The sequence below is a fragment of the Ovis canadensis genome, chromosome 1, assembly GCF_042477335.2.
Source record: "Ovis canadensis isolate MfBH-ARS-UI-01 breed Bighorn chromosome 1, ARS-UI_OviCan_v2, whole genome shotgun sequence".
Lineage (NCBI taxonomy): Eukaryota > Metazoa > Chordata > Mammalia > Artiodactyla > Bovidae > Ovis > Ovis canadensis.
The window spans coordinates 119,730,433-119,744,524 of NC_091245.1; positions in this window are offsets into that span (position 1 = coordinate 119,730,433).

Consider the following 14,092-nt stretch of genomic DNA (forward strand, 5'->3'; position numbering starts at 1 on the left):
AATATTCCAGGAGACATTTCTTATCTTAACAGAGAGAAAAATAATCAGTCTTGCATAATATACTGTTAATAATGAAATTCATTTACCTAATTAAATTTAATCTAACCTTAATCTTGACAATGTACAAAATTATTTCTTGAAATTCCTTTTTCACAAAGTTTTTTATCATTTTCCGATTTCATATTAATATGTCCCTTATTTTCCCATCTAGAATCAACCAACTGTAGGACAAAATTATTATCATCATTTTTCCTCAACAAAAATATCTCATTTCCTTGTAACTTCTCTGGCTGATAACACGTACCCTGCTCACTTTACATATTGAAATGTTTAATAATTTTTATATGTTACAGTTTTTAACCCTTGAAGCCTTAACAAAACCAAGAAACAATTGAGCTACTTGCTATATCAGTATTTTCTGATTGGCAAATTTAAGAACATATTTCTCCATAGTACAATATGTGGTACAAGATGTGTGTTTAATAAACTCAGACATCTTAGTTTCCATCTTGGTCGTGTAAGACAAAAGTAGATAAATTTACACTTGTTTGTCTTGTAAGTGCTTACTTTTTTAAAGCCAATTAAATAGAACTCCTTTATAAGTTAGCCTCAGCAATATTATCCAAAGACACATATTGAGACATACAATACATCCAGACAGAGATCTCATTGTTTCATCTTTTTACATTTAATATATTAGGCATTGCAATTAAGCTTATTAGTTTATGAATAACAGTCAGAATAGTCAAATTTACATAGCTGATTTTAAAAGGCTTCTTTCTCCTCCCTCCTTTCTCCCCTCTTTGGCTTGGAGTTTTACTAATTAACCCAAGTCTGAAGTCCTAGACCAAGGGGGCTGTGTTTGTATTTCAAGGACATGATAACAGTCAATTTCAAGCTTTCTCATAGGCAAAATTTGTTCACTCAGAATCACAATTTGGAAAAAAGTATTGTATCAAGGATGCTTTTCTTCACTGCATATGCAAAAAGAACCAGTTGAGGGAATTTCAAAAACAGTTAACCTTTTTTTTTTTTCTGTAGTCTAAAGAATATTCTTGCCATACATTAGTTAAAAAACCATCTTTCTTTCTTTCCGTTAGTCATACTATCATGGCTAAATTTTTTTCTTAATGAATTGAACCTGAACTTCCCAATTTACAAAAGGCAACAAGAAACAATTGCACACATTCACACACCAAAAGACAGAGCTGTCCGAAATCAGCTGAGAGGATGACAAGTATGGAGTTCCAAGCAAGTATTTCTCCAACATCAATAGCCCTCAATGGTAGACACGTGTTGGCAACCACGTTGGCACAATGCCCAAGTGACAGTCATTGCTGACAAATGGCCTCAAGCATAGACAAAAATCAGAACCAGTTGACAAAATGCTCAAAGAACAATCAGTGCTTATAAAATGGTTCTCAACTTCAGACACACTTCAAAATCAACCAGCAAAATGCCCAAATAGCATGTTGTGCCCAAAAGAATAGTTTTCCCAGGAGCACTCCAGTGGTCTTGTTCTTGGACCTCACCAGTTCGTCGAAGTGCATGTTTTTACCCCATCAAAGAAAAGCATAAGTTTGCCACTCATGTCAAGGAGGGGATAAACAAGGAGGATCCCCTAAACAAATGGTTTCAGCATTTTCTAGAAACATCCCCCCAAATGCCCTTCTTCGGGCCAGCTAGCCATAAGCAGCCGGCTCATCACAACCATCACAGTGTATTGTCATGGCTGTGGCTCATGAAAACCCAGGGGAGCGAGGTGTCATGAAAGTGCAGGAGCTGCACCAAGTTGGGGCACAAAAAAAAAAAAAATGTAACCAACATAAACTAAAAAAAAAAAAAAAAAAGTAACCAAAAGTGAGGATCAAAACTTGCAACTCAAAAGCCAATATAAAGAGGCCAGGTTGATGAAAAGGGAAGTTTACTTTATTTTGGATGCCAGCAACTGGGCTAGAGGGCAGATTCCTGTCCAAAGGCTGACTGACCCCCACTGACAATCAGTGGGCAAGAGCTTTTATAGATGGAGGGAGGGGGCAACATGCAGAAATATCAGTCAGCTAGCAGTCATTTCAAACTTGGTCATCAGTGATCTGATAGTGTTATCCTGATTGTTTTAAGTACAGTAAACTCAGTTCCAGGGTCAGTTTGTCCCCATTTCCTTGATGCCAGTTCTTAGAATTGTGGCAACTTATCACAGCTCCAGTCTGGTAACCATGTAGTTAATTTCTTCTACCTGGTAGGGATTTCAAAATTTATCAGAGAACTCATAGAATATGCCTCAGGATATTATCTATAGCATTTGAAAAGTGACTAAATATACTTGACTGTGCTTAATGACTAAATTACTATTATTTGGTCTCCTTCAGTTGTTTCCTTTTGTTTCTGAATTTTCTCACTTCTCTGATTAAATTTATCCATTGGCTAAAATTCTTCCATAGACAAAAGTTTCCATGTCTGAGGACATACTGTGGAGGGGGACTCCACAATGTCCAATTTTGTTTCAAAAAGTGTAATAAAAATCTGATCCTGTCAAGACTCTGAAAGTTTTATGGCTGGGAGATGATACCACCAGTTGGAGTCAGCAGTTTTAAGTCCAGGGCTCTCTAATCCAGGATTTGCTTGCTGTCCTCTTTTGTTCCTCTTGTGATCCTATATTTCTTCTCCTCCTCAGTGTTAAGCTCCTGACTTACCTTTATATCTCAATGACTTTGCCTGCTGCACCTCAGTTCCATCCCCTAGTCTCTCAACTTGGTAGATTAGTTCTGATTTCCCAATGGCTTTTTTGTTTCAGTTTTCTGTTACCTAGGGACTGTTTCTGACTTACTTTGACATCCCTATTCAACACACACAGAGACAAACCAAGCTTTTAGTCTAAACAAATATCTTTTAAGAACAAAATACTGAGCCTTGTAGCAAAAGAGAAGAAATATTTAGAATATTTAAATATACCAAATTTGTGATCCTGCTGCATACAATGTGCTTATTTTAATATTAGCCACACCTGTTTGAATTATAAAATTGCATCATGTACTGAATTCTAAAAAATTTTTCCTCTTCATATTACCATTACCTTAAAATATTTAATTAATATAATGATATTTCACTATTTAAATATTAGTTAAATGTAATTAATTTATTTAATTAAAACTTAATTAAATAAATATTTAATTTAATTAATATAATATAATAACTTGGCACCTCTGTAAATTTAGGCATTGTATAATATGTTCAAATAATGGAACAGTCAGAAGGAAAGTCAACAGGGAGAAAAATTGACTAAGTGTCCTTGGAAAGACCCTCATATCACATTGCAAGTGATTACAGTGCATGCAATCTAGCATGCTAAGCTGTTTCAGTACTGTCCAACTCTTTATGACTCTATGGACAGTAGCCCTCCGGACTCCTCTGTCCATGGGATTTCCCAGGCAAGAATACTGGAGTGGGTTGCTATTTCCTTCTCTTTTAACTAATGCATTATTCAATCTTTAGAGGTCCTTTTAAAAGGACAAATAAAACATTATTGAGTTAAGTACAATGGGTCTTGAGGATATTATACTATGTGAAATAGACAAAGAAAGGCAAATACTGTGTGATCTCACTTACATGTGAAATCTATAACAATTTTTTAAGGTTAATACAGAGAACAGATTGGTGGTGATCAGAGGTAGGGGATGGGAGGTTACTGATATGGGTGAAGGGAATGAAAATGTATAAGCTACCAGTTATAAAATCAGCTATCATTTATAAAACTTTGTTTTATAAATTCTGTATATATAGTGTATAGCAGGAGAAGGCAATGGCACCCCACTCCAGTACTCTTGCCTGGAAACTCCCATGGATGGAGGAGCCTGGTAGGCTGCAGTCCATGTGGTCGCTGAGAGTTGGACACGACTCAGTGACTTCACTTTCACTTTTCACTCTCATGCATTGGAGAGGGAGATGGCAACCCACTCCAGTGTTCTTGCCTGGAGAAACCCAGGGACGGGGGAGCCTGGTGGGCTGCCGTCTATGAGGTCACACAGAGTCGGACACGACTGAAGCGACTTAGCAGCAGCAGCAGCAGTGTATAGCATAGTGATTATGGGGCTTCCCTCATAGCTCAGCTGGTAAAGAATCTGCCTGCAATGCAGGAGACCCCGGTTCGATTCCTGGGTCAGGAAGATTCACTGGAGAAAGGATAGGCTACTCACTCTAGTATTCTTGGGCTTCCCTTGCGGCTCAGCTGGTAAAGAATCCTCCTGCAATGTGGGAGATCTGGGTTTGATCCTTGGGTTGGAAAGATCCCCTGGAAAGGGAAAGGCTACCCACTCCAGTATTCTGACCTGGAGAATTCCATGTACTGCATAGTCCATGGGGTCACAAGGAGTAGGACACTACTGAGTGACTTTCATTTCACTTTATAGTGATTATAGTTAATAATACTGTGCTTCATATTTGAATGTTAAAAAAGTAGATCTTAAAAGTTGTCATCACAAAAATGTACTTTTATAATATATGTATAATGGCAAATGTTAACTTACTGGGGTGATCATTTACAATACATACAAATACTGAATAATTATGTTTTACACATGAAACTAATGTAATGTGTCAATTATAACACACTTTTTTTAAAAATAGTTAAAACTAAAAAACCTGAAGTTACAATTATTACTGCTACTATCATTAGTTGTTTTCAAAGACCATGTTAATGAAAGATCTTTGTAGTGGATAGCCCCAGTATATTTTTCCCTTGACAAGACAAACAACACTTATTTCTACTTCTTAATGAAGGAAATAAATATTTAAAGAAAAATTGATAGACTCAGAAATGCTGGGAGCTTCGAATTTTATGAGTATTTCCTCCACAATGCAAATTCTGCAAACACTGTGATTATACACTCTGCTTTTGTCTTCTTGCTTGCTTTTATTTTCTTCATTTCTTATTGTACCTTTGATGGTACCAAGCAGATAGGGAAGAGAGGTCTTCTGAAGAGAAGACAAAGCTGAGTGGAGCAAACCTTTTCAACTTAGCCCTGAATTGAACACAGATGACTATTGTGGTGTCATCTTTACCTGTTTCTATGATTACCAATGAGATCTGAATGACTCCTACTAAAGAAGTATGTCCAAAAAGTCATATATATATTTAAAGCAAATGGTGAGATCCAGTTAACTCTTAAGTCACCTGCTATTATTGATATGATTCTACAACAAGATATTGTGAAAAACAACTTACATCCATTTAATCTTATGGGAAAACTACTGACCTATGCCCAAGATCCAGCATTCAGGATTATGTGCATTATCTGCCAAGGAGTCTCCTCAAGCATCTCTACAATTGATTTTCTGTTTCTGGAAGTAAGTGTTCCAGGGATTAGAACATTTTATCTGTATTTCTTCTTTTGCTACCAGCAACAGAGGAAAACACAACCCTTATAGTTCATTCATTAATTGTGTATCTATTGAGCATCCTAATTTAGAAAATACTTCAAGTAGATGATTGGCTCTATATTTACAAAAGAAGTTTGGAAGGAAAAATTATAACAAATTACTGATGTTAGGGAAACAAAGAATAAAGAATATCTATCCCTTGTTCCACCAGGTGTATCCTTCATCTGCTCTACCTTTTCTTTTTCCATAGCACATATCATCTTCCAACATGCTCTATAATTTACTTATCATGATAATTGATTTTTGACAGTCTCTGCCCACCAGAATGTAAGTTGTATGAGAGCAGCCACCTTCATTTTCTTCACTGATGTATTCCAGGCAACTAAAACAATGTCTGCCACTTATTCATGAGATAGCTTCATGTAATAATCCTGCAATGACAGTTCTAAATTTTTATATTAAGATTTTAACTTTGCATACCATGTAAGTTGTCAAAAAATTTTTGCAAAGAGCTAGCCAGACATCCTGGAATGTGAAGTCAAGTGGACCTTAAAAAGCATCACTACGAACAAAGCCAGTGGAGGTGATGGAATTCCAGTTGAGCTCTTTCAAATCCTGAAAGATGATGCTGTGAAAGTACTGCACTCAATATACCAGGAAATTTGGAAGACTCAGCAGTGGCCATAGGACTGGAAAAGGTCAGTTTTCATTTCAATCCCAAAGAAAGGCAATGCAAAAGAATGCTCAAACTACTGCACAATTGCACTCATCTCATATGCTAGTAAAGTAATGCTCAAAATTCTCCGAGCCAGGCCTCAGCAATACATGAACCATGAACTTCCTGATGTTCAAGCTGGTTTTAGAAAAGGCAGAGGAACTTGAGATCAAATTGCCAACATCCGCTGGATCATGGAAAAAGCAAGAGAGTTCCAGAAAAACATCTATTTCTGCTTTATTGACTATGCCAAAGCCTTTGACTGTGTGGATCACAATAAACTGTGTGGAAAATTCTGAAAGAGATGGGGATACCAGACCACCTGACCTGCCTCTTGAGAAACCTGTATGCAGGTCAGGAAGCAACAGTTAGAACTGGACATGGAACAACAGACTGGTTCCAAATAGGAAAAGGAGTACGTCAAGGCTGTATATTGTCACCCTGCTTATTTAACTTCTTTGCAGAGTACATCATGAGAAACGCTGGGCTGGAAGAAGCACAAGCTGGAATCAAGATTGCTGGGAGAAATATCAATAACCTCAGATATGCAGATGACACCACCCTTATGGCAGAAAGTGAAGAGGAACTAAAAAGCCTCTTGATGAAAGTGAAAGAGGAGAGTGAGAAAGTTGGCTTAAAGCTCAACATTCCGAAAATGAAGATGGTCCCATCACTTCATGGGAAATAGATGGGGAAACAGTGGAAACAGTGTCAGACTTTATTTTTTTGGGGCTCCAAAATCACTGCAGATGGTGATTGCAGCCATGAAATTAAAAGACGCTTATTCCTTGAAAGAAAAGTTATGACCAACCTAGACAGCATATTCAAAAGCAGAGATATTACTTTGCCAACAAAGGCCCGTCTAGTCAAGGCTATGGTTTTTCCTGTGGTCATGTATGGATGTGAGAGTTGGACTGTGAAGAAGGCTGAGTGCTGAAGAATTGATGCTTTTGAACTGTGGTGTTGGAGAAGACTCTTGAGAGTCCCTTGGACTGCAAGGAGATCCAACCAGTCCATTTTAAAGGAAATCAGCCCTGGGTGTTCTTTGGAAGGAATGATGCTAAAGCTGAAACTCCAGTACTTCGGCCACCTGATGCAAAGAGTTGACTCATTGGAAAAGACTCTGATGCTGGGAGGGATTGGGGGAAGGAGGAGAAGGGGATGACAGAGGATGGATGGCATCACCGACTCAATGGACATGAGTCTGAGTGAACTCTGGAAGTTGGTGATGGATAGGGAAGCCTGGCGTGCTGTGATTCATGGGGTCGCAAGGAGTCGGACACGACTGAGCAACTGAACTGAACTGAACTGAGACTATAAATATTTTAGGCTTTGAAAGCCATGTGGTCTCTGTTACATGTGAAGTCTGCTGTTATAGTTCGAAATCAACCACAGACTATATTTTAAGTAATAATTGTAATGATAATAATAAGCATGGCTGTGTTATAATATAACTTTATCTATAGGTGTTGAACTTTAAATTTCATATAATTTTAACATCTCATAAATTATTCTTTTTTCCCAACTATGGGTTAGATTTGGACCAAGAGCTATAGTTTGACAATCTCTGTTATAAATCATGCTTCACAAATCAAATCATATTGGAAATGAAAAATGTGAGTCACTGATAGATTTTAGGAGAAACCTATTAAACATAGGGGATTCTGGCATATGGTATTTGTGTGCCTTTCTACACTAACCAAACAAAAGAAGTTGATAAATCTGACAGGATCATGATCAAGTTTTAGCTCTAATGGGGCAGATGAAGAGCTCATACTTGGAATAAGAGAAGTGTCAGCTCAGATTTTCCTGTTAATTGATTATTAAAATTAGTATTACATTAATAATATCATTATTATTATCTTTATCAAATTTGTTGGCAGCAATCTTTTTTAAGCCACATATTCTTTTGTGGAGGTTAGTTTGGTTGAACTGGAATGATATAATCTATAAACCCACATATCCGAGTCCAGGTAAACTGCCACAGCCCACAAGGTAAGTGCAACATGGCCAGCTCCTCCTTATCCCTCAGGGTCACCACAGATGGAATGTGCCTCTACCTTTTGACAAAGTTGTATGTCAATATCAGCATATATATTGAATTCAGTAAGGCTTAATATAGCTCTTATATTTAGAACAAAAAATACAGCAGTAGTCTAATATTTTGTTCGTAGGCCCCAGTTGTTGGTTGGTTTCATTTACTGACCCCTCTTTGAAGAACACTAAACTGGCTTATGATTTTCTAATTGAGAATATATGTAAAACCACACTCTACCAAATGCTGGAGACAATTCTCCATCTCAAACTACCCTAATTACTTAACCATGGACTTTTCTTGTCTCTTGTCTCTCTTTCCTCTCAATGGTAGTCATTAAAGGCTTTCATCTCAAGGTGTAGCCCTTCCAAGATCCTCAGTCAAACTTGATGGGATGAAGTGCATTAAGGCCCACTGCCTTTAATGAGCATTGTCTGGACAGTGTTGTTTGTACTTCTTGGACTGAGTTAAACTCATCATTTGCATGTATCCCAGTCCCATAACCTGCCTAAGAAAAGGCATGTCATGAATGCGTTCATATCCTTGCATTCTGCTTTCCTGAAGTATCTGCTATCTCCAATCATTTCATAGTATAAATTTATATCAATATATCTCACTGCTCACTGGATACAAATTCCAAACTCACCATGTCTTAAAACTGAGTGCATCACTTTTTTCCCCCAAAGCTACCATTCTCCATCATCCTTCCCTCTCTGAAGGGCACCTTCTTATACTTTTATATTTGCCACTAGAGCAACATCATTGAAAACAAAGAGTGCTATCTTATTCATGATTCTAGTGAGGGGGAGGAGTAGTGAGTAGTGTGTGCCCATGCTCAGTCTTGCCCTGTCTTTGCGACCCCATGGACTGTAGCCTGCCAGGCTCTTCTGTCCATGAAATTTTACAGGCAAGAATACTGGAGTGGGTTGACATTTCCTACTCCACGGGTTCTTCCCAACCCAGGGAACCCACAACTCGTGCATCTCCTGCATTGGCAGGTAGGTTCTTTACCACTGTACCATCGGGGAAGCCCATTCATGCTTCTACCCCAAGGCTAATGAAACACCTCCATAACCCAGTCAGTGAAGGCATCAAAACTGACTACTGAACTACTGAGGATGCCTTGACTTTCTGCTCAGTTCTTTGTAGAGATAGAAGTTTCTCTAAATTTTATTCCACCCAATGGAGTCTACATCTTGCCTCAACACAATACCAGGGGATTGTGTCTTTTCTCTGTACCTCAGTACTGTTCCAAATGGATGCTTTTCCATCAAGAACTATTTTATCACACCCAATAGAATTTAAATCTTGGCAGTCTAGAACCACTAACTTCCATGCCCTCCCCTTTGCATATAATCTTTATAACATAAATTAGATTTTTATTATTAAATGTGTTTTGCATTTTTAACTAAACATTTGCTTGAAACTAAAGGCATTAATATTTTTGATCCATAGGAGTGTTCTTTTAGGAAAGGCAAAAGTATAAGCTAGTCTTTATTGATTTGGTTAGCTGTATGTCAGCAGATAAAACTGGCCATTGTAGAAGTGTTTTTCTTTTGAGACTCAGAAAAGCTCACTGTGAACTAAACTCCTGCTGGACCTCTTGCTTTTAAGAACCTATTTGCACAAATACTTAACACAAAATAGGGTGTGAGGCACTGATACTACATACTGAAATGCAAAGCATGGATAATTAATGTAAGAAAGAAGTCTATTCTATTTCATGTTTTATTATATCAGTTTCATCAGTCCCAAATATTCATTGGAAGGGCAAATGCTGAAGCTGAAGCTCCAATACTTTGGCCACCTGATGTAAAGAACTGACTCATTAGAAAAGACCCTGATGCTGGGAAAGATTGAAGGCAGAAGGAGAAGGGAAGGACAGAGGATGAGATGGTTGCATTGCATAACCGCCTTGATGGACATGAGTTTGAGCAAGCTCCAGGCGCTGGTGATGGACAGGAAGGTCTGGCATGCATGGGATCACAAAGAGTCAGACATGACTGAGCGACTGAACTGAACATCAATTACCCAAATTGCTTTCCTGAAAGTTATAACGGTAGCTCAGCTGGTGAAGAATCCTCCTGCAATGCAGGAGATCCTGGTTGGATTCCTGGGTTAGGAAGATCCCCTGGAGAAGGGATAGGCTACCCATTCCAATACTTTTGAGCTTCCGTGCTGGCTCAAATGGTAAAGAATCTGCCCACAATGCAGAAGACCTGGGTTCATCCCTGGGTTGGGAAGATCCCCTGAAGAAGGGCATGGCAATCCTCTACAGTATTCTTGCCTGGAGAATCCCCATGGACAGAGGAGCCTGGTGGGCTACAGTCCATGAGGTTCCAAAGAGTCAGACATGACTGACCGACTAAGCACACAACAACATAGCTTAAGAAAATGTCTTTAGTTATCATGTCATATATGATCACTTTGAAGATTACTAAATTAGTCTTAAAAATCTGAAACAAATCCAGACCAACTCAAGGTACTGTGTATTAATAAGTCTCAGTTCAGTTCAGTTCAGTCACTCAGTTGTGTCCGACTCTTTGCGACCCCATTAATCGCAGCATGTCAGGCCTCCCTGTCCATCACCAACTCCTGGAGTTCACTCAGACTCATGTCCATCGAATCAGTGATGCCATCCAGCCATCTCATCCTCTGTTGTCCCCTTCTCCTCCTGCCCCCAATCCCTCCCAGCATCAGAGTCTTTTCCAATGAGTCAACTCTTCACATGAGATGGCCAAAGTACTGGAGTTTCAGCTTTAGCATCTTTCCTTCCAAAGAAATCCCAGGGCTGATCTCCTTCAGAATGGACTGGTTGGATCTCCTTGCAGTCCAAGGGACTCTCAAGAGTCTTCTCCAACACCACAGTTCAAAAGCATCAATTCTTCAGTGCTCACCCTTCTTCATAGTCCAACTCTCACATCCATACATGACCACTCAAGAGAACCCCAAACTTTAACAAAATTTCTTTTGTAAATGTAGGAATTCACCCATTGCTCTGCACTATACTTTCATCTGTTATATGGAATATCATGCACTGAGAGCAAATTAAGAGTCTTAACAAACTGGAAAAGATCAAGAAGAAAATAATTTGAATGGTAATGAGGTTTATAATCATGAGATACGGAGAGATATTAAAAAAAAGAAAATATTTTTCTAAGAAAAAACTGATTTTTTTTCAAACATTTGAGAATAATAATATAAAAATGTACTGGTTCTATATCTCATTAAAAAGCAAAGTTATAATTAATAAATGCACATTATAGAAAAATAGAGTTCAGTTAAAAGTAAATATTGTTCTAATAATCACTTCTTTCTGAAAATTAATGGGCTAATTTGGGAAATGACAAAATCCCCATTTCTAGAAAGCTTTAAAGAAAAAAATAGATGTTCGCCACTCAAAGATATAACAGAAGATGGTAAAATATGTGATGAGAGCTAATTGATGACAAGTACAGACAAGAAAGCCTATGATTTTCTAACAAAAAGTGATATAAGAACCTTCATAAGAGACAATTACCTCATTTTCCCCAGAGTCTGAATTGTCTGTGATCTCCAAGAAATCAGTCTGGTCTTATGTACAAGATAAGAAACAGCTTAGAAGTGATCACTGAAGTAGGTAACACAAATGCTGTCCATGTGATGAGACAACACACATACACATTATTTCATGGGACTGAATTTTTTATAAAATCACATATTAATGTATATACAAATACACTTTGTTTACACTGTGTATGAGATGTTCCCAAAACAAGAAACTGATAGACAATAATATAGCTAGAGTACAAAGCAGAAGTAATTGCGGAATTACTCTTATATCCAGTTGCATGGAATTCCCAGAAAAAAAATAATCTCCACTCAAGGTGAAATCAGAAATTTCAAATGACATAAATAGAAATTATCCATGATAATACTGTATCAACACAAAAACATTATTCTCTGAAATATTTGCGATAACAGGACATTTTAGATAAGACAATTTCAAATGGAAGACAATGGAGCAACCTCAGAACAATAGTATATCAAAAATACATAACAGAGGCAGAAGATAGGATTAGCGAATTAGAAGATAGAATGGTAGAAATAAATGAATCAGAGAGGGAAAAAGAAAAATGAATTAAAAGAAATGTGAACAATCTCAGAGACCTCCAGGGCAAAAATACATAAATGATTGAAATATAAAAATATATAAAAGTATTAAGGAGACAGAAGAATAAATATAATTCATAAAAAGGGCTATAGAAAAAATACAGATGCATGAAACAGAATTGAGACTAATTCTGCATGAACCACAGTAGTCAACAGCTTAATTTCATTCAAAAGGCTCTGTGATGACCTAGTGGAGTGAGATGGGAGAGTGGGAGGAGGTTCTGGAAGGGGTGGTTATATGTATACTTACAGCTGATTCATGTTGTTGTACAGCAGAAATGAATACATTGTAAAGCAATAAAATAAGTAAATAAATAAAGATCTAATCAGCATCACACACAAAAAAAGAAAAAATACAGAGAATTTCTAAAAATGTATATAATCCTAGAAATAGACTAAACATGGAGGAATCAGATAAATAGAAGATACATTCAAGGAATTATCCAGCATGCCATCTGAAAATTAAGTGATAGAATTTTTAAAGAAAAATTAGGATATATAGGGCTAGTATGAGAAAGTTGAATATATGACTAGTGGCTTCCCTGGTTGCTCAGATGGTAAAGAATCTTCCTGAAGTCCAGGATAGTAGTAGTGTAGTGTTAGTAGTTCAGTCATGTCTGACTCTGTGATCCCAAGGACTGTAGCCCAACAGGCTCCTCTGTCCATGGAATTCTCCAGGCAAGTATACTGGAGTGGTAGCCATTCCCTTCTCCAGGGGGTCTTCCTCTCCCAGGGATCAAACCTGGGTCTCCTGTATACTTGCCTGAAGAATATTGATCAGACTAAGAATAAAACAAATCCTAAGTCAAAGATATTTTAATGAAACTACATAATGCTAAGGACAAAATCTGAAATATATTGATACAGAGGAAAATAGTGATCCAGACATGGTTTTATTATCATCAAGGGAACAAGAATTGCATATTAATATGTTTTTTTAATCAACAGAAAAAGAAAGAGAAAATAATTTAAAATGCTGAGGGAAAACAACCTTAAAATTAAAAATTTTATATCCAGCAAAACTATAATAAAAGAGGACAAATAAAGCTGTCTCCCCCCCCCCCCCCCGGTTTGAGAATTTACCATTCATTGAAATTTAATTGAAGAATTCTGAAGGGACTTCACCAGTGACTCAGTGGATAAGAATTCTCCTGCCAAAGCAGGGGACACGGGTTCAGTCCCTGATCTGGGAAGGTTCGACATGCTGCAGAGCAATAAGCCCATGCACTACAACTACTGAGCCAGCATGGCACAACTACAGAAGCCTGTGCACTCTAGGACCCATGAGCCACAAATACTGAGACTGTGTGCCGTAACGGCTGAAGCTCATGCATCCTTATAGGCCCTATACGCTGCAAATACAGAGCTTGTGTGTTGCAAGTACTGAAGCCCACTCACCTAAAGCCTGTGCTCCACAACAAGAGAAGCCACAGCATTGAGAAGGCCCTGCACTGCAGTAAAAAGTAGCCCCCATTTGCTCTAACTAGAGAAAGCGTGTGCAAAACAACAAAGACCCAGTGCCACCAAAAATAAATAAATTAATAACTTTTTAAAGAAAGAAGTCTGAAGCACATTCTCCATTTTAGTCATGCAGAGATGCATAGGGAAAGCTAAGACATGCCCCCTACCCTAGCATAGTATCACTCAAGTCGAAGGGAATTCCCAGTTCCCAGCTTCTCCATGAGGAGCAAAGGATTTGGACTCCCACCAGCACTGCAAATTCTAAGATTCTCACCTGGGACAATGAATCCCAAAACACCTATAAAATTTGCTTCCATGAGATCCACAAGACTATAGCAAACAAAGAAACAGTT